An 18,735-nucleotide genomic window follows, 5' to 3' on the forward strand; every position below is an offset into this window, starting at 1 on the left:
GGATTACCTTGTTTCCTTCAGCTGGGCCATCACTTACAGCTGCTCCACTACCGGTTGGGTCAGGGGAGGCTGAGGCGGCCCCTGGGTCTAGTAACCCACCGATGTCTCCCAAGCTGCAGAGACTAAGGTCTGAGAGAAGGAGAGACCTGAGTACTCACAGGAGGAGTACTCGCCTTCGGGGGAAACAGGGAGGTGAGTCGCCGGGGGATCAGGACCGGCCGTTACCCCGACAAAGATAAAAGGCTGTCGGCCCCGCCCCAGGTTGTGGGAGCAACACTGCTGTATGCCAGATCCTGTACCTGTCCTTGCCTGGTTTCCTGCCCCATTGGACTGACTCCTAGCGGAACCTTTGGATTCTGGACCGGACCTGGACCACATTTCTTGGGTTACTCCCGGGGCCAGCACACTATTCAGGCAGATTTGGGGGGATGCAATGAAATGTAAGGGAATGTGTTGTTAATAACTGCTAAATTATCATCTTGCATCATGGAGTACCAGTTGTATTTTCTGCCTCAGGCACCAAAATGAACATAAGAAGAGTCATTAAGTCCCAAATCCTGTTTCCACCATGGGCAACCATATGCATATGGGAAACCTGCAAGCAGGAGCCAAGGCCAAGAGCATTGTCTGCTCCTGCTGTTTCCAGAAACTGGTACAGTTGTACCTTGTATCCCGAACACCTTGGTACTCAGATGTTTTGGCTCCTGAATGCCGCAAACCTGGAAGTGAATGTTCCAGTTTGCAAACGTTCTTTGGAACACGAACGTCCGCGTTCAGGAAGCCGTGCTTTGGTTTCCAAATGTTTTGGAAATGGAACGAACTTCCGGAATGGATTCCGTTTGACTTCCAAGGTATGACTGTATTCAGAAGCATTACTGCCTCTGACTGTCAAGGTAAAGGTAAAGGGTAAAGGGACCCCTGACCATTAGGTCCAGTCGTGGCCGACTCTGGGGTTGCAGTGCTCATCTCGCTTCATTGGCTGAGGGAGCCGGCGTACAACTTCCGGGTCATGTGGCCAGCATGACTAAGCTGCTTCTGGTGAACCAGAGCAGCGCATGGAAACGCCGTTTACCTTCCCACCAGAGCAGTACCTATTTATCTACTTGCACTGTCAAAGTAAAGCATAAACATTATGGCTAATTGGTAGCCAAATGATATTAACTCCCCCACCCCCCAAAAATAATTATCACTGTGGATTTGTAGACAGCCATTAAGTAGTAAGATGTAGTATTCCAGTGAATACACAATCATTGAAGTCAGAAGTTGTTGGCACTTGCTCTCCTTTTAGCCTGGATACCTGAAATATACAACCAACCTTCCTTTTCAGAAAGAGCAACCGCATTCCCCAGCAGACATATGGCTGACTGAAATAAAATCAGAACTTGGAAATGGAAGGATGGAAAGAGTGGAAGGGAATTAGAAGAACCTTTGGAGCTGGCGGTGGCAGTGGGGGCCTTCCTATCAACATTTCCCATCAGAGCATAATGATAGCGGCACTTGGCAGGCACCTTTGAGCCTCACCGCTGCACTACACAGCCTTCAACTGATGCTACAGGGGTAAGGGGAAAAAAGATACGAGTAAATAAAATAAAATAAAAAAAGAATCTCGTACGAGATATGTAGCTGTTCCAGGGAAAACAGATACCAGATCAAAAGGGCCTTCTTAAAGACAGTACATATGCCAGCTCCGGGGGATTTCAAATATTTATACTTCGCTACATTTTTAATGTTTAAGAGTTCTAGGAATGCTGTGCTTGGAATCTAAGAGCAACACATTCGCTCCCTGAGAAGGCTCCTGTTCTTGTAAAATACAGCAGCAACAAGTAGAGGAAAGGGGAGGGGAGATACAAAGAGAGGAGGGAGAGTTTTAAGATTCAGGATGAATAGCTTCAATATTTGAAGGGAGGCATAATTGAGTTATGGGACTTAATGCTACAAGCCTTAGCAAGGGGCATTTGAGTTTGCTTCTTTAAAAAGGGATGGACAAAATTATGGCAATTGATCTATCTTCATCTATTAGACAAAAGTAGGTGAAAAGAACCTCCCTGTTAAGGCAGTTTCATGGCCGACCCAATCATTAGACAGAGTGAAGTGGCTGCCTCAGGCAACAGATGCTGAGGGGTGGCAGTGATACTGCACTGAATAGATCCTCAGTCGCATCTCATTGAGTTTTTCTTACTCGATGCTTTGATGAAAGGTCCAAGGGTCAGGAGTGGATTTTGCTGACAGCTTCACTGCTCCATCAGAAAGTTGGTGCCACCCAGCAGTGGGGGCTGACTTCACATTAGTATGCTGATGGCAATGGCCTCTCTCTCCTTTCCCTTGCAGTCAGGTGAAGTTGTTCTGGTTCTTAACCAGTGTCTGGAGGCAGCGATGGGCTGAATGAAGGCCAATAAAGAGAAATTGAGTCGCAACCAGACTGATGTACTGTGGATTGGTGGCTCCTGAGTCTGGGAATGAGGTGAATGGCCAATTAGTCATTCCCCCCACTTGCAAGTTCCTATAATAATTATTATCATTTTGTTGTTGTTGCCTGTAGTGAAATTCAATAAGAATTTGGAGTATTTCCCTCAGGTGACACATCTGAGGAATGTACCAGGGGGAGCCGAAAGGGTTTCAGTAAGACCAGCACAATTTATCAGGGTGCGGGAGATTGTGAAGTCCCTCTTAGTGGCTTTAGCCAATCAGGGATCCCTCTGAGATACCAAAAGAATCAGTCCTTTTACAGTGATCCTTGGGGGGGGGGGTTGTAGAAGGGGGTGGAGACTTCAGATTTTGATGCACTTTTTCACAGTACCACTCCCTCTTTTTTCTTCGGCATGAATTCAAAGGAAGACCTTGTTGTCTCTGTTCAAAAGCTCTGTAGGTGCCATCAGGTTCCACCTGAAGCCAAGTCTGAGGGAAATTTGAAGGGTTTTGTTTGGTCAAAATGCCTGAGGAACTTTTGAAGGGAGATCAAAAGAGTTTCTCCACAAGACAAGCAAGATTTCTCAGGGGTGTTTCGCACATCCTTGATAGCCCCAGCCTTCTCTCTTGTACAGGAAGATGAAGCTATTCTTCACTCTTCTGTGCAACCTATATATCAAGTCTTCCACTTCCCAGCTGATTAACAACCTGAAGTGAATTAATATTTAAAGAACACACTAGGGAGCCATTTGCAAGGCGATATGAACTTTGCAGAATTGACTTCAGCAGTGCTCTGCCTCAGTTTTATATATCTTAACAGCCTCTCTATTTTGTGTGTGTAAGATGTGCGGGGAGAAACATGCGTGTAAGCTTAATGCTCGCCACCTAGGTTTTTCTGCTCATAATTATTTCAGTGGGTGTCAACTTTTGTTACATCGGATTTGAGCCATTTTTTGTCCGATTCCCTTCTCTTTCAGCACACACTTCCTTTTACGATGTAACAATTAAATTGGACATTTTAAAAAATTTAAGTGCTGTAGCTCAGTGGCAAAGTACAAGTTTTGCATATGGAAAGGTCCCAAGTTTGATCCCTAGTATCTCCAGGTAGGGCTGGGAAGAAAGGCTCCTACTTGAAACCCTGGAGAGCTGCTGCCAGTCAGTGTTGACAATACTGAGCTAGATGGACTATTGGTCTGATTTGGTATAAGGCAACTTCCTATGTCCTTAAGCAGAATTTCCCTGGGCAAGCCTTACAGATACTTATTCAGAAGTAAGCACCTCCAAGTTCAGTGGGGCTTATTCTCTCAGGTAAGTCATGTGTAGATGTTTCTAATGAAGCCTAAAACTCAGCAGGGTGGAATGATGCCTCTGTACTACGTTGGTCTAGACCTTCACCTGGCTATTGAAGGTTTTCTTATTTATCTTTCCAAATATGTCAGCACCTTGAATGCCCCCAGCCTATTTTGTTAGCTAATGAAGAGAGAGAGAGAGAGAGAGAGAGAGAGAGAGAGAGAGAGAGAGAGAGGGAGGGAGGGAGAGGAAGGGAGGGAGCTCATAAATATGGGAATGTTAACAACCACCCAGGGAGCAGACATTTTAGGTACATGAAATCTGCTCTACTGCTTCACTGCAGACCTGTCTTCAAAGAAACCATTGAATTCATGCAGGAGAAAATTATTAAAAGCAGGTAGTGTAAACTCTGTAGGGAAAGCCACTGTTTAACATGCTGGTGCGTGAACAGCCAATGCAATGTGGGTCAGTTGTAAATCAAGATGCCCGCAGGGGAACAACTGAATTTAGTGTTAAGGTCTTGGACTACTGAACCACAAAGCACACATGTCCCAAGGCTGTTGCCTAGCCTAGTGTCAGGGGCTGATATGAACACAGGAAGCTGCCTTATACTGCAGCAAACCATTCACTCATCTAGCTCAGTATTGTCCTTGTGGGATGTAATCCACTGAGAGCAGTCAAGTACAGCATCCCTTGTTTTGCTAGAGTGGACATGCAAGTGGATGTTTGGTCCAGCTAGTCGAAACTTCCACCTGGAGCATCCTTCCTTGCATGTGACTAGTGTGTGGGCGAGACCTCTTCAGATCAGGTCAAAGGCCAAGGCATGCAGCCACTCTCTCCTCTTTTCCATCTTCCTTTCACCCTGCAAACTTCCCGGACTGCTAACTGCAGTCATTAGGTCAATCCACATATGGGGTAAACCTTTTTGTATATACTTGTAACTTTAAGCTGTAAGCCTGCCTTCAGGGATCACATTGTGCTCTGCCTGATTGTGAGTAAACTTTATTTTTATTGCTTATGAATTATTATTATTATTATTATTGTTGTAGTTGTTGTTGTTATATTTATTTATACCCCGCCCATCTGGCTGGGTTTCCCCAGCCACTTTGGGCAGCTTCCAACAAAATATTAAAATACAGTGGTCTGTTAAACATTAAAAGCTTCCCTAAACAGGGCTGCCTTCAGATGTTGTCTAAAAGTCTGATAGTTGTTGTTCTCTTTGACATCTGGTGGGAGGGCGTTCCATAGGGTGCCACTACCAAGAAGGCCCTCTGCCTGGTTCCCTGTAACTTGGCTTCTCTCAGTGAGGGAACCGTCAGAAGGCCCTTGGTGCTGGACCTCAGCCAGGCAGAATGATGGGGGTGGAGAGACTCCTTCAGGTATTTTGGACCAAGGCCGTTTATGAATAAGACTGTGGTGTCTTTATTCTTTTAGGAGGGATTCAAGGGGTCTTACCAGGAAAATATTAGAACACATTTCAATCTGGACAAGCCAGATTGAAACTCACATGAATTTGCAACCAGTTTTCTGCTCTATAAAGGGGAATGCACTCTGCTAAGTAAAGGAACTTGCTAGCACAAGTTAGGAAGGATATTAATAAACAATATATCCTCTCCTGCCACCGTGAATGTTCCCACAGTCCTCACTGACTAGCAGTGGCTCTCCAGGATTTCAGGCAGGGGAACCTTTCAGTTGTACCTGAAAATGGCAAGGACTGAACATGTGGAATTCTGCATGCATAGCAGATGCTGTACCACAGACTTTCCCCAAGTTTCTAGTCCTTGTACAGTGGTACCTCAGGTTAAGAACTTAATTCGTTCTGGAGGTCCGTTCTTAACCTGAAACTGTTCTTAACCTGAGGTACCACTTTAGCTAATCAATGCACGATTTCTGTTCTCATCCTGAAGCAAAGTTCTTAACCCGAGGTACTATTTCTGGTTTAGCGGAGTCTGTAACCTGAAGCGCCTGTAACCCAAGGTACCACTGTAGTTCTGAATAAAGGCACTATTGTTCTGGAGTGTGTATGTTCGTGGGTGGGGGACAATGGCTTCTAGTGCTACAGAAAATGTCAGCCCCCACTAATGGAGAAAAGGCTCCTACGATAGCATCTGGCTCGGCTCTATGGATTCAGATACAGCCACATGCTGCCCCACTTGCCATATGTTCTGCAGACAGGCAGCAGCCAAGGCAGGCTCAAGCGCTGGTGCGATCATTTTGGCCCATTGTCTTCAGGATATCAGAAGTGGTTTTGGACCCAGTCCAAGAAAAAAAGCAACAAAAAGAGTTAGCGCTAGTTTTTATTAATGTTATCATTAAGAAAGATCCACATCAAAGCAGCAATATGTACCTTGCAGTCTAGACCTTGTTCGTAGGGGCTTGGATGAAAGATTGTGTGCGCGCTGTAACAAATTCAATACGTGTTAGACTTTCAAGATGGCAATTTGAAACGAAACAGATGGTATTGTGCACATTCCTGCAACTTACCGGTCACGTTCTGCCCTGGGGGAAAATATTGTAGTTGCCACAGATATATGTGCATATTTTTTTGCCATATGCTATATGCCATGGGATTTTTTCCCCCCAAAAAACACCTGAAAGTACTACAGAGTAGGCAGGGCTGGATTTAGATGAAGAGAGACTCTAGGCTACTCCGCTTGTGAGGCCCCTCCCCCACCCTTTAAACTAGAAGAAAATGGAAGAGTGTTATAAACAAAATTGAATGACGCCAAGGATGACGATGGGTCTTTAAAATTCTGAAATCCACAATTTCTCCTCTAAAGGGCATAAGATATTATTGTTAAATACCATGGTGATTTTAAAAAAATGCATAAAATTAACACTGAAAAACTTTTGCAATAACTGAACTTTTAAAATCTTTTGTGGCCTGGGCAGGCCGTGTCTTCCTGTTATATACCTGCTGGCATTGACAAGGCATCTGACCCGGAAACTACAACTAATCCAGAATGTGGCAGCTAGACTGGTGACTGGGAGCAGCCGCCAAGACCATATAACACTGGTCTTGAAAGACCTACATTGGCTCCCAGTATGTTTCCGAGCACAATTCAAAGTGTTGGTGCTGACCTTTAAAGCCCTAAATGGCCTCGGTCCAGTACATCTGAAGGAGCACCTCCATCCCCATCATTCTACCCAGACAGTTTGGCAAGAAGGAGCTTTATAGAGGAGGAGCTCTATGGGTGATGAGGAGGAGGAAGAGCTTGATAGAACCAGCCTCTTAGCAGAGTTATTGGATCCACCATTCTTCCCTTCCTTCCCTTCTCTCCCAGCCTGATGGACTGCTCCTGTTTAGATGGCCAGCCGGCCATTCCCATTCAGGACATCTCACTCTGTCCCTGTTATGTACTGAGTTGACTAGGATTCAGAATGCAGCAGTCTGATTAGTCTACAGGAGCCACCCAATCCAACGCCAGGTGGAAGCGAATCCGCAACCTGATTGGCCCACAGGTGAATCCCAGAATTAGCCAATCACGTGGGGCCCATTGTGTAAATAATATATTAAGCAGACATTTCGGGGGAACTTCCATTCCTCACTACTATGAGCTGAATAAAGAGCATGAAATCCACACCTGACTCAGGGTATATTTCAACTCCCTTTTTCATTTTTCTTTTTCAGCTGACACTCCATAGTCCATGGTTACTGAGCATGCTCAGTCTTCATTGGACTATTTCTTTTGGAGGGTTGAACCTTAAGGATTTGGGGTTGGGTTTTGTTTGGTTTTTTTGGTACTTTTGCAAATTTCACAGTTCCATAAGGATACTGATACACCCTCTACTTTTTCACTAACCTCATTTTAGGACCTTTCTACATGTACCATTTAGAGTGATAGAGTTGCTACTTTTTCTGATATTTTGGCAAGCTGCTACATGGCACCATCATGATTCAGCTAGTATTCTGCTGGATGCCCCCGCTTTTTTGTACTGCAAGTAAACCCAATATGGATCCTCAGTATTGTCATTTGTGTGTCATGTGTACAAGCATCAACCTGTTATCTGGGAGGAGCAGCTGGAAGTTGGTGGGTGTGGTTTAGGAGACAATTGTTTTGTACTGCTTGCCTCTTGCCAGGGACGGCTATCAATTCATGTACCCAGTTCAGAGGAGAGATAGAGAAGATGGTGCTGAGTCAAAGTACCACTCGCAACAGCAACCATTAGCTGCAGACAAAATTCACAATGCATACACGCTGTCCCTCTTCTAATCACCTAGACTCCCATAAGATTAGGATTCTGGAAAACTAGGCATTTTTTATTTATTTTTTAAAGCCACAAAAGGACAATCCATGCGCACATGTGCATAACTCTGCGATTTACTGGCTGGAGGATCATGAGGGTTATGTAATGGGTTGGCTACAGCCCAGGAACTTTTCTCAATTTGGGTACAGCCCATGATTTGTGTAGAACGGAAAACCTCATGCTCCTTCTCTGATAACAGTGACAGGGGGTCAAAGGAGCAGACAATCAGCTACAAATTCGCTCTTCAAAACATTGGGTCAAAGAGTAATGATACCATCATAAATGGTAAGTGCAGAAAGGCCCCAGGTTTTCTGTTACATAGAGTGATAGCTGTCATTCAGTCATGTGTATAAAAATAACATGCCACACTTGTCAGAGCTGCAGCGGGAGAACACCCTGCTCATTAAAAGCCATCTCAGGAAGGAATGCAACCTGCTCCATCATAATGACTGGCATTTAGCTAGTGCTATATAAAGCTTAATAAAAGAACATGATAGAACAGTTTCAAGGTGGCATGGAGCATCTGCTCTTATAGCTGTTGTTGTTGTTGTTGTTTGATTGATTTTTTTGTTTTACAACAGAGGTGGCTAACCCCCAGCCCAGGGTGCAATTCAGCTTACCTCCCCACAAGCATTTCTCCAACCCCCTGAGCTCCCAAGACCCAAATGATTTTGGTAGTGGCAAAACAAAAAAAGAAAGAAATGAATTTGACTTAGCACTGGGGATTTGCCCAGCCCAACATCTTGATGGGGATACAAACTGCATTTCCATTGGTCATTGATAATTTGATGGGTGAAGAAGGAGGCAAGAATGCCCCACCTCAGATGATCTGCATGGATCAGCCTCAGAAGGGTACTGTGTGGCCTGTGTGTAGGGGTGGAGGAGAAATCCAATGTGATGTTCATTTAAAGTCAAAATTCACTGAATTGCACACTCAGAAACAGCCATCCTTTGAAATTTGCACTCTTCTGAACTTTGCAATGCAAAATTATCCACCGGCATGCACAAAAAGGCATCTACTGCGGAAAGTGTGCATATAATTATGTGTATTAGTGAAAATAACATACAAAACTGTATTATAATAGGGGAAATGGGTTTGCCAAAATGTGTACGTTAGACAAAATCCCATACAGAAATATATATATATATTAGGAGGAATGGACACTAAACTGCTGGAGTAGTTCTTCTAAAAATAATAATAGCAATTGCAAAACACTGCAATTTATGGAGAACTGAAATTAAGACTGAGAACATGAGAAACGGAGAAGAAAAAACTTACAGCTTTGTCCATCCCTGGTTGTACCTGCATTCAAAAGCACATGTAAAATTTGGCCACACCCACTGCACCCATGCAGTCCCTGGACAGTTGTCCAAGCCCTTGAACCAGGGCTGGATTTAGGTTTGATGAGGTCTTAAGCTATTGAAAGTAATGAGGCCCTTTATATGTCCAGCTGTCCTTTGTCAACAACAAATTGTCATGGTTTTTTGTGTTGAATATATGCTATGTGGTAATTTATGGACCTAACAGGTATCTATAGCCATTTGCACATGCAGAATGTAGGCATCCTATATATAGAAATAAGCAAACCAGTGATATTTTAGCGAGCAGGCTAGCAGGCGGGGCCCATTACTTACTTCATAGGAGCCTATACAACACAAAACACTGTTGCTGTATGTAGGTTTTATTTTATTTGCTTTTTATCTTATATTTTGGAAATGTACATCCAGTTTTTTTCCCCTTTACATTTTTTGGGGGCCCCAATAGAGTGGGGCCCGAAACTATAGCTTGTTTAGCTTATACGTAAATCCAGTGCTGCCTTGAAACCCTCCCCCCCAAAAAAAAAATGGTTATCTGCCCCTGTTTTAACAGTAGGATGAGTCAATAGGTAGAGAAAAACTACCTTTGGTTAGTGTTGTCATCTTGTCCATAAACTCACCAGTCTGGAAGAACGAAAGGTTACTCATCTGTCTTTCTGTTTGTCTTTGGCACTGTTGGTATCATCTGCTTTCATGAAAAAAAGCACCCCCGAGAGACCACGACAAGCTTGCGAGGATTGACAGCAGGTGAAATACCAGATGGGAAAACGTTGAATAATAAATGAGCCTATATTTTAAAATCTGATGTAGGAAAATATTAAATGTTAATAGGGATAACAAAGACTCTGCTCCCTGGCATTCCCCATCTTACAGCCAACCGGCCTGCACTAGCATTCGGCGGTTTCAGCTTTCATACACTCAGGTCTCTTAAGAAAACAGCATTTTCTAGTAAGAAGATGGCTTTTGCTGCACTGACGTTGCAGAGTTTGAGAAAGGGGTGGGGTGAAAGTGAAAATAAAGAGCCTTTCATGATCTGAGCCAGAGCCTAAATGTGTTTGGATTTCGGCTTGGCTTGTAAATGAGCATGTGGCATTCTGAGCTGCTACCCACCACCCAAACTTCTCTTTTCATTTTCCCAAAGTGTATCTTCCAACAACTGAGTGGGGAGAGGCATGAGGCAGGGGGTTCCTTAGGTCCTAACTAGTCCATCAAAGTCTACCGACAGCACAAATACTCCTGGGGATTGGAGTTTGCTGTGACTCCAGGGCTCCAGTGATCTTTGCATTGGGAACATTTTTTTTGGTAAGGCCTTGTGTGGCCATGGCGTGTAAATTTCTCTCAACATATGGTTTGGATGCCTGAAATGGATCACAGACTTGTAGAGTTGGAAAGGAACCCAAGCGCCATCTAGTCCAACCCCACGCAGGAATCTCAACTAAGCAAAACAACAACAAACCTATGGTTACGTAAAACATACTCAATAAACACACAAGACATACCCGGCTGTACTTTTGAATAAATAAGGTATACTATTCAATGTATTAAATCGTAGATTTCAACGGAAGTCTCATAAAGTTCAACAAAAAAAGCAAAAGACCCAGTGGATCAGTTCATTCTCTGGTCAGTTCATGCATAAGGTCCATACATGTATAAGTATCTATTCTACCTGTCTGTTCATAGAGTCCAATAATCCACATGAAGGGTTGTTACAGTTCCACAGAATCCTTTGTTGAAATCTACAGTTTGATACAATGAATAGTATACCTTATATATTCAAAAGTACAGCCGGTTACGTCTTGTGTGTTTATTGAATATGGAATCTCAGCTAAAGCATCCATGACAGAGCCAACCTCTGCTTAAATACCTCCAAGGAAGGAGAGTCCACCATGTTCTGAGGGAAGAGTTCTTACCATCAGAAAGTTATTCCTGATTTTTAGTTGGAATCTCCTTTCTTGTAACTTGGAGCCATTGCTTTGAGTCCTACCAGAGCAAGAGGAAACAAGCTTGCTCCATCCTCCATGTGGCAGCCCTTAAGATATTTGAAGGTGGCTATCATGTCTCCTCTCAGTCTCTTCTTTCCCAGGCAAACATGCCCAGCACTTTCAATTGTTCCTTGATCATCTTGGTTGCCCCCCTCTGCACATGTTCCAGCTTGTCAATATCCTTCTTAAATTGTGACGCCCAGAACCGAACACAGTATTCCAGGTGTGGTATGGCCAAGGCAATATAGAGTAGTACTATTACTTCCCTTGATCTGGACAGTATATTTCTGCTGATGCAGCCTAGAATAGCATTTGCTTTTTTTACTGCTGCACCCAGGGTTGTAGCTACGGGGTGGTGAGGTGGGCCCCCGCCAGGGTGTGTGCAAAATTGTCTTTAAAATATGTCCATAAATATAAATATTGATTATTGCCTCATAGGAAATGGTTTTAAATAGAGGGTGGATTGAATGGGGGGGTTGGAGGAGAGGCAGAAAGAAAAGCTAATTTGTCTGTGGCTAGGTGGCGCAATCTGGATGGTTCTGCCACGGGCGCAAGATCACCTTGCTATGGCTCTGGCTGTGCCACACTACAGTGGTACCTCAGGTTAAGAACTTAATTCGTTCTGGAGGTCCCTTCTTAACCTGAAACTATTCTTAACCTGAGGTACTACTTTAGCTAATGGTGCCTCCCACTGCCACCACGCCACCACTGTGAGATTTCTGTTCTCATCCTGAAGCAAAGTTCTTAACCCGAGGTACTATTTCTGGGTTAGCGGAGTCTGTAACCTGAAGCGTCTGTAACCTGAGGTACCACTGTATTGATTCATGTTAAGCTTGTGGTTTACTAATACCCCCAGAAGAACCCTGGTAACTTTTTGAGCCCCACCTGCTTTGCAGAAGATGAAAGGATAATCTTGTCTGTGAAGGCTCAAGTAACAGCCCAACTGGCCAGGAAAAATGGGCTCGCCTGCTTCTGTGCAGGAGCTGCTTTGTGCATGACAATTTTCCAGTGATTCTTTCTGTCGTATGGTGCTAAATGTCACCGTGTACATACAAATGTATGCAGCTCATGAAGCTGTTAAAAGCACAAGAGCAGGCATGGTAGCAAACTCTGGCAACCTAGGTTTATGCTGGAGCCTCCTGTTCTAGCCCAGTATTCCACAACAACTTCAGCGAAGAAATAAATAAAAAGACTACTCAAATAAAGGAACTACGAAATAACACACTTCAAGGTCATTTGGCATAAAACATGCTCCACATTCATCATATTCCACTGGGGATATTTCAGTGAAAATATCATCTCGTTTTCCCCAGCAGAGTCCAAAGGGGGGGGGGGGGAGAGACAAACAGAATTCATTCAAACACTGTCATTTAGAAGAGGAGGGGGACATGAAAGACCCTCCCCTCTGCCAAGTTTGAAGATATCAAGGTCCCAGGTAGGAATGAATTAATTAAAAATCCAGGGCAGAATTTCTGTGATAAGAGCGGGGAGTAGGGGATTTCTGCCAAGGGAGTGATTTGCAACCTGTAGCATCCCAGGGAAAACACATACCTTAGATACAGATGACTGTCACTGGGAAATACAGTCTGATGTCATCTCTGAAGGACTGTTCGCATTCGAGGCAGCCTGCCTCCACTTACGGAGTGGAACTTTTTTGCCATTCAGACAATGCCAGTCAAGGACACTAATTGCTGTGGGTGAAATTAAATGAGATGGCAAAGCAGTGAGACTCAAGGCCTGGAGGGGGCTGGGTGTGTGTGGAAGCGGGAGATGGCTTCCTTCACAAATAACAAGTTTTGAAAAGAGCCCCGGTTGCAGATTAATCTGTCCCAAATAACAAAGTTCAAACTTGGTTCAATTTCTGAGAGTGTACCATTTGGCTCTCAGGAGGTACCATCTTGACATTTGAAAGAGACAGCACCCTCTGAGGTTCGGCGAATTTCAAACTGCCATTGGAACATTTACATCCAAAACATTTCACAGAATGCGTGTAGCATCTCTGAGCCTTCTTGCTTTCTCCAGGCCAAGTGAAATTTGGAAGATGTTCAACTGATGTCTGGTGAGTGGCGAGGTTGCTTCATGCTCTGCTGTCTTCTAAGCAAAACTCTGGAGGCATAGGGGCAGAATGGAGTTTATAGGACTTCCAGTTTGCTTCTACAGAAACCATGCTTGTAGACATCAGGGTGCTGTGTGTGTTAGTGACTTCCACATACAGGGGTACCAACTTGAATAAAATATTTTTTTGAGGGGGGGAGGTAAGCCTTGTCCCACATAATTGATCACATGACATGGTGCAAGCACACCATTTGAGCAGCAATGGCTATCAACTTTGGGGGCCCCAGCCCCATCAAATATTCTATTAATGGAGGGGCCAAAGGGACCTTGGCCCCTAGGAGTTGACTCCTATGCCCACAAGTTACACATCTGCTGTTGCTGAGGGTGTCATAAAGAGATTGGAATTCTGTGAATGTGCTTGTCAGATCTTTGGGGGAACATTGGAAGCTTCCTTCTACTGAAGGCTCATCCACACTTTTGCTTGTGTCAGACCTAGAAAGCATGGCTCTAAGTGGTTTTCCACTTGGCCTTCACTTTCTAGGCATGACTCCAAGTGGTTTTCCCCTTGCCTTGCTCCTTTCCAAGGAAAAACCCATTCTTTAGCAATAGATAGGAACAAATGGCAATCCGGGGGAAACCCTAATTGCCATTTGCTCCAATTGAGCACTAAAGAACAGTTTTTCCCCAGGGGGAAGCAGCAGGACAAGAGAAAGTGTGTCTAAGCCCTATGCCCGACCATTAGTTCATCTAGCTCACTATTGTCTCTTCCTTAGTCCCAGCCACCATTCAGAGCAAAGGGTTGGAGTAAACTAATATTTATTCAGAGTAGATCCATTGAATTTCATGATCATGACTAACTTAGGTCAATTAATTTCAATGGATCGACTCTGAGTAAAAGTTCGCTTGCTCTAACCCAAATAATCTGATGTGGTGTGAGGCAGGTTCCTTATTGAAGGGTATGAGAGAATGAACAGAGCCAGACACAATAGGCAAGTCATACTTTTGCTCTTAGCAAATGGTCTTGGAGGACAACATCATACAATTTCCACCCAGCATTAGTCAGGCCGAGCAACCTTGGGGCGCCGGGAATTAAATTCTTTGATAATAAAACACCAGAAGCAGGACTGAGATGGATGTGAAAATAAAATGCCGGCAATTATCAGCCACATATTACTCAAGGTAAAACCACCAACTATCTGATAGATATCCTGTTAGAAACTCCCTAAAACCTTCGTAGAAATGTTGTTAATAGTTATTTGGCATTAATTTGTCATGCAATAATTATCCTATTAAATCTAAATTAAACCCCTCAACTCGCACACTTCATTTAAAGTGTGAACATAACAATTAAAGAAAGGAGAGAAGGAGGAAAGAGAATAATTTCTCTTGCAGCTTCTTATCGAAAGATCAGGTTCCTTGTCAAGGTTAGCAGGGAAATGAAAGTCTCTCTGTGTGTGTGTGTGCATTCGCGCAATTAATAGTGTTTGCAGGCTAAAAAGGTGAACTGGAACCTTATGCAAATATCCAAAGAACATAAGGCGATGAAGACAAGGCAAAAATGGGTTGCTTGGTTGCCTTACCCCTGGGCTCCCTAATGCAGCTCATGTGGGCACTACCACAACCTCAGGCAACATTCTTGGCACCCATCCAGCCCCTTGCCCCCCCCTTTTTAAAAAAAAAGAGCTTTCTTTAGAACAAAAACAAAAAAAAAAAACCCTGGGTGGTGCTGAGGTGTTTGGAAACTGACCAGTGGATGCTGCTCCATTAAGGCAAATGAGACACAGCCTTACCAACCCTAGTATGCCCACATTCAGCCCCCACCTGCCAGCAATCAGTCTGGTGGGGACACAGACTAATTTTCAGCTTTCTCTTACTTAGTCTCAGTGGTGATCTTGTAGAACACAACAGGAAAGACGACAGGGGGCAAACCTTGAATTAACTGGCTCTAGTTGTAGGTTCTGGCGCCACCTACTGTTGGACTCCCTGCTTTCTGACCTACCAGTCCCAATGGGCATCATTCACTAGAAATAGTGCTGCATATGACACAAAGAACATGGGATGGGGAACAAGGCATTCTTACATCCCTGCTTGCAGCTGAGGCAGATCTGTTGCTCTTCTATAGGGCTTAGTCCAAGGTTAGCCATTGCTGAAGCAACACTAGAATTCTGCTCTCCTTCTACATCCTCACAGAACTCTAGCCCAATGGTTGCCATCAATTTGATTTTGAATTGATTTTAAAATGAATTGATTTTAGAATGCTGTGTTGTTAGCCACTCTGAGCCCGGCTTTGGCTGGGAAGGGCGGGATAGAAATAAATTATTATTATTATTATTATTATTATTATTATTATTATTATTATCCAGCCCAAATCCTTCAAAAGGTCACCTCATTGCAGGTCAGTGCTTACTGGAGCTTAGATATCATCGATTACCATGCAATAGCTTCTTTTGCATTGGCTTCTGAGGCAGTCTGTGTTAGTGAGCAGATGGCCCATAGCAGTTTGCTTTTGCTAATGCTTCACTTCACAGTGGATTGCGTTGCACTTATTCTTGTATGACTGCAGTCCGGACCTATTTTGCCACAACATTTGGACTGGCACTTCTGGAACTAACGGTAGCAAGGAAAGTAGCATAATTTAATGCAGGTGTGTGCAGACACTAACACAGGTGGGGGGGGAGTTCAAGGGACCCCCAAAATTGTGAAGAAAGGTTGGATAGGGAATTGGCAGGTACCAGGAAACAGGCACGGTCTCTGGGGGAAAGGTACAGTTGGAGAGGATGCAGGTATGTCATAAGAAAATAAGGTGAGCCTGCTAGACAAGTACAATGGCCCATCAAGTCTAGCAATGGCCAGTGGCCAACCAGGTGCTGTGACAAGCAGACAAGCTGGATATGAGTGCAGCAGTGCTCTAGAGAACATACTATCATGACTAGTAACTGTTGGTAGCCTTGTCCTCCATAAATGACTGCTCCCCACATCAAATGGTGGGCACCTTTTGCGTGGTCGCGTGCAGCCCCCCGGATCCCAGTGTGGCTCCCAGTAGTTCAGGCTGGCTTCACCCTTCCAAGGCTGGATACCTGGAGGTCTCCACCTACCTTAGTCAATCGCCCAATCCCACCTGGAGAGGCGTTGCCAGGGGATCGGCCAAGGAAGGGAGGGACCTCCCTGCCCACACAACAGAAGGTGAATCTTACCTGTGAAGCGTCAGTTGGCTCCAGAGCTTCTCCCACCCTGCCCTCCCTCAGTTAAGTCTTCTTTTGCAGGTTAACCTCTTTTCCACAGGTACGCGGGCCCTGCTACGTCAGGGTCGCTGTTGAAGGGCCGGAAAGGAATTTTCCTGCATTGGCAGGTTTTGCCTTTCCTGTACCAAAACGTCACAACTTTACCGGTTTCAGGCCTTGGGCGGAATCCTTTAGTCTATCTTCCTAAATTGGGGGGGGGGGGGGATGAAGCATTGACACCCCCCCTTGCAACAGTGATCCCAGGGTTCCCTGTTAAAGGGGTGTTGAGGGCAGGCATTGGCCATACGCCGACAGGTTGTCATTGCTCTCCCCTGAGATGGCAGCAAAAGGGGGGGCGGGCTCTCTGCTTGAACATATGTTATCCAGAGCCAGCCCAATCCCCACACATTCTGGATAACCCTGATGTCTCCCAGATCCCCAGCTGAGGAGTGGGAAGGATAAATACCCAATGCCCGAGCCAAGGTCTCTCTACACCTGAAACTTAATAAAGTTGTGGCCAATTTTAATCCCATAGCACTTTGTCTTGAGTCCTTATTCCACTTGGGGGTCGCCTGGACTTACAGACTCAGTGTTTAGACCGTGTTCATGGAAGACAATCTTACTTGGCTATGAGTGATTGCCAAAGAAGAAGAAGCTCCATAATAGCCTGGATAGAACTACAGAATTAGAGGTACCTAATTGGAGGTACCTAATGGTAGGTTACCTAATTATCAAGATCTGCTGGTTCTGAATGCAGTTTCCCCCTGTGGGGAATCACTGAACTGCAGGTGACCTCTTCATAGTGAAATGTTTGTAGGCACCAGACTTTGCACATCTTGCTTGAAAAACAATGTCTTGTTGAAAAGCAGGGTGATATTAATTGCATTATTATTATTATTAGTAGTAGTAGTAGTAGTAGTAGGCTTTGTAAGTTTCAGTACTAAGTAACCTGAATGGAAACATAGTCATCCATTGACTTTTTCATATCCCAAATTTCTCAACTCAGAAAATTAATGGATCTTCAGGTTCATAAATCACTCCACAAACAAAAGCTGCCAAAGTGGTATACAATACAATAAAAGACAGAAGATTACATACTCAATAAACTGAGAGCAATAAACCATTCAGTGACTGAGCTATGCTTCAGGGAAAGCCTTCTTAACCACAAGCATCTTCAACAGCGACCTAAATATCAAGTTGTTCTGTGTTTATCTAATTCCAGTTGGTATCTGATTCTAGGGAGTCGGTGTTGCAATCCACCTCCAGGGCTTGCAGTACATTTTAAGAACACATTTTCCAGGCAAAGATATATGGGGCAAGGGGGTCCATTGTGCTTTGTATGATGTGTGTATTTTGAGGCAAAGTACAAATGTAAATATGGATTTAAATAAGAAATATATATATTTATCTTTTTTTAAAAAAAAAAAAGAATAGGTGATTAATGTGTAGATAGGATGAGACAGATTGATGGGTGAAAACATGTGACAGTAACAGAGGCCAGGAACAGACTGATTCCCTCATTCCCATTTCTAATTATGCTGCTACTATAACTGCTCCTGTGAGTGTACATGCTTAATATTTAGGAAATTGGGAGGGGGCGAAGATAAGGGGGAAAGGACAGATGCATGATTTAAAAATTGCTGCCTTGCCCATTAACTGAATACTGAATCCCATAATTATCCACTCACAACTAGATGTTTTGCTTCCCTTACAAATTGTATCAATACTACTACTTTGTGTTGCTGCCTCTGAGCTTTCATAAATGAGCTCATCGAGTGTTATTATGTTCCTGTTTTAAGGTCAACAAATATAATCCAAGCAACTAAAATTAAAGACAAAGGAAAGATATGTTATTTTGAGATGTTCAGCTAGCGAACATTTGCACCGCTTTCAATGCATGCATTAAAAAAAAAAAAGTAGAGGTAAGCTTGTGTTGTGTGTTCGAGAGCCAGTGTGGTGTAGTAGTTAAGAGCGATAGACTCGTAATCTGGGGAACCGGGTTCGCGTCTCCGCTCCTCCACATGCAGCTGCTGGGTGATGTTGGGCTAGTCACACTTCTCTGAAGTCTCTCAGCCCCACTCACCTCACAGAGTGTTTGTTGTGGGGGAGGAAGGGAAAGGAGAATGTTAGCCACTTTGAGACTCCCTAGGGTAGTGATAAAGCGGGATATCAAATCCAAACTCTTCTGCTGCTGCTGCTGTTGAGCTCATGTCCAA

General features: G+C 44.1%; 1 long non-coding RNA gene across 1 annotated transcript in view; it reads left to right on the top strand.

Annotated features, from left to right (window-relative positions):
* Positions 1-251: 251 nt before the first annotated feature.
* Positions 252-18,735, top strand: part of LOC310749848 — a 137,434-nt gene continuing 118,950 nt past the window's right edge. Inside the window, exon 1 of the long non-coding RNA XR_014541847.1 lies at positions 252-312. This is a non-coding gene — a long non-coding RNA (uncharacterized lncRNA). The remainder of the gene's footprint in view (positions 313-18,735) is intronic.

Source organism: Podarcis filfolensis, assembly GCF_964270895.1.
Source record: "Podarcis filfolensis genome assembly, chromosome: 14".
Classification (NCBI taxonomy): domain Eukaryota; kingdom Metazoa; phylum Chordata; class Lepidosauria; order Squamata; family Lacertidae; genus Podarcis; species Podarcis filfolensis.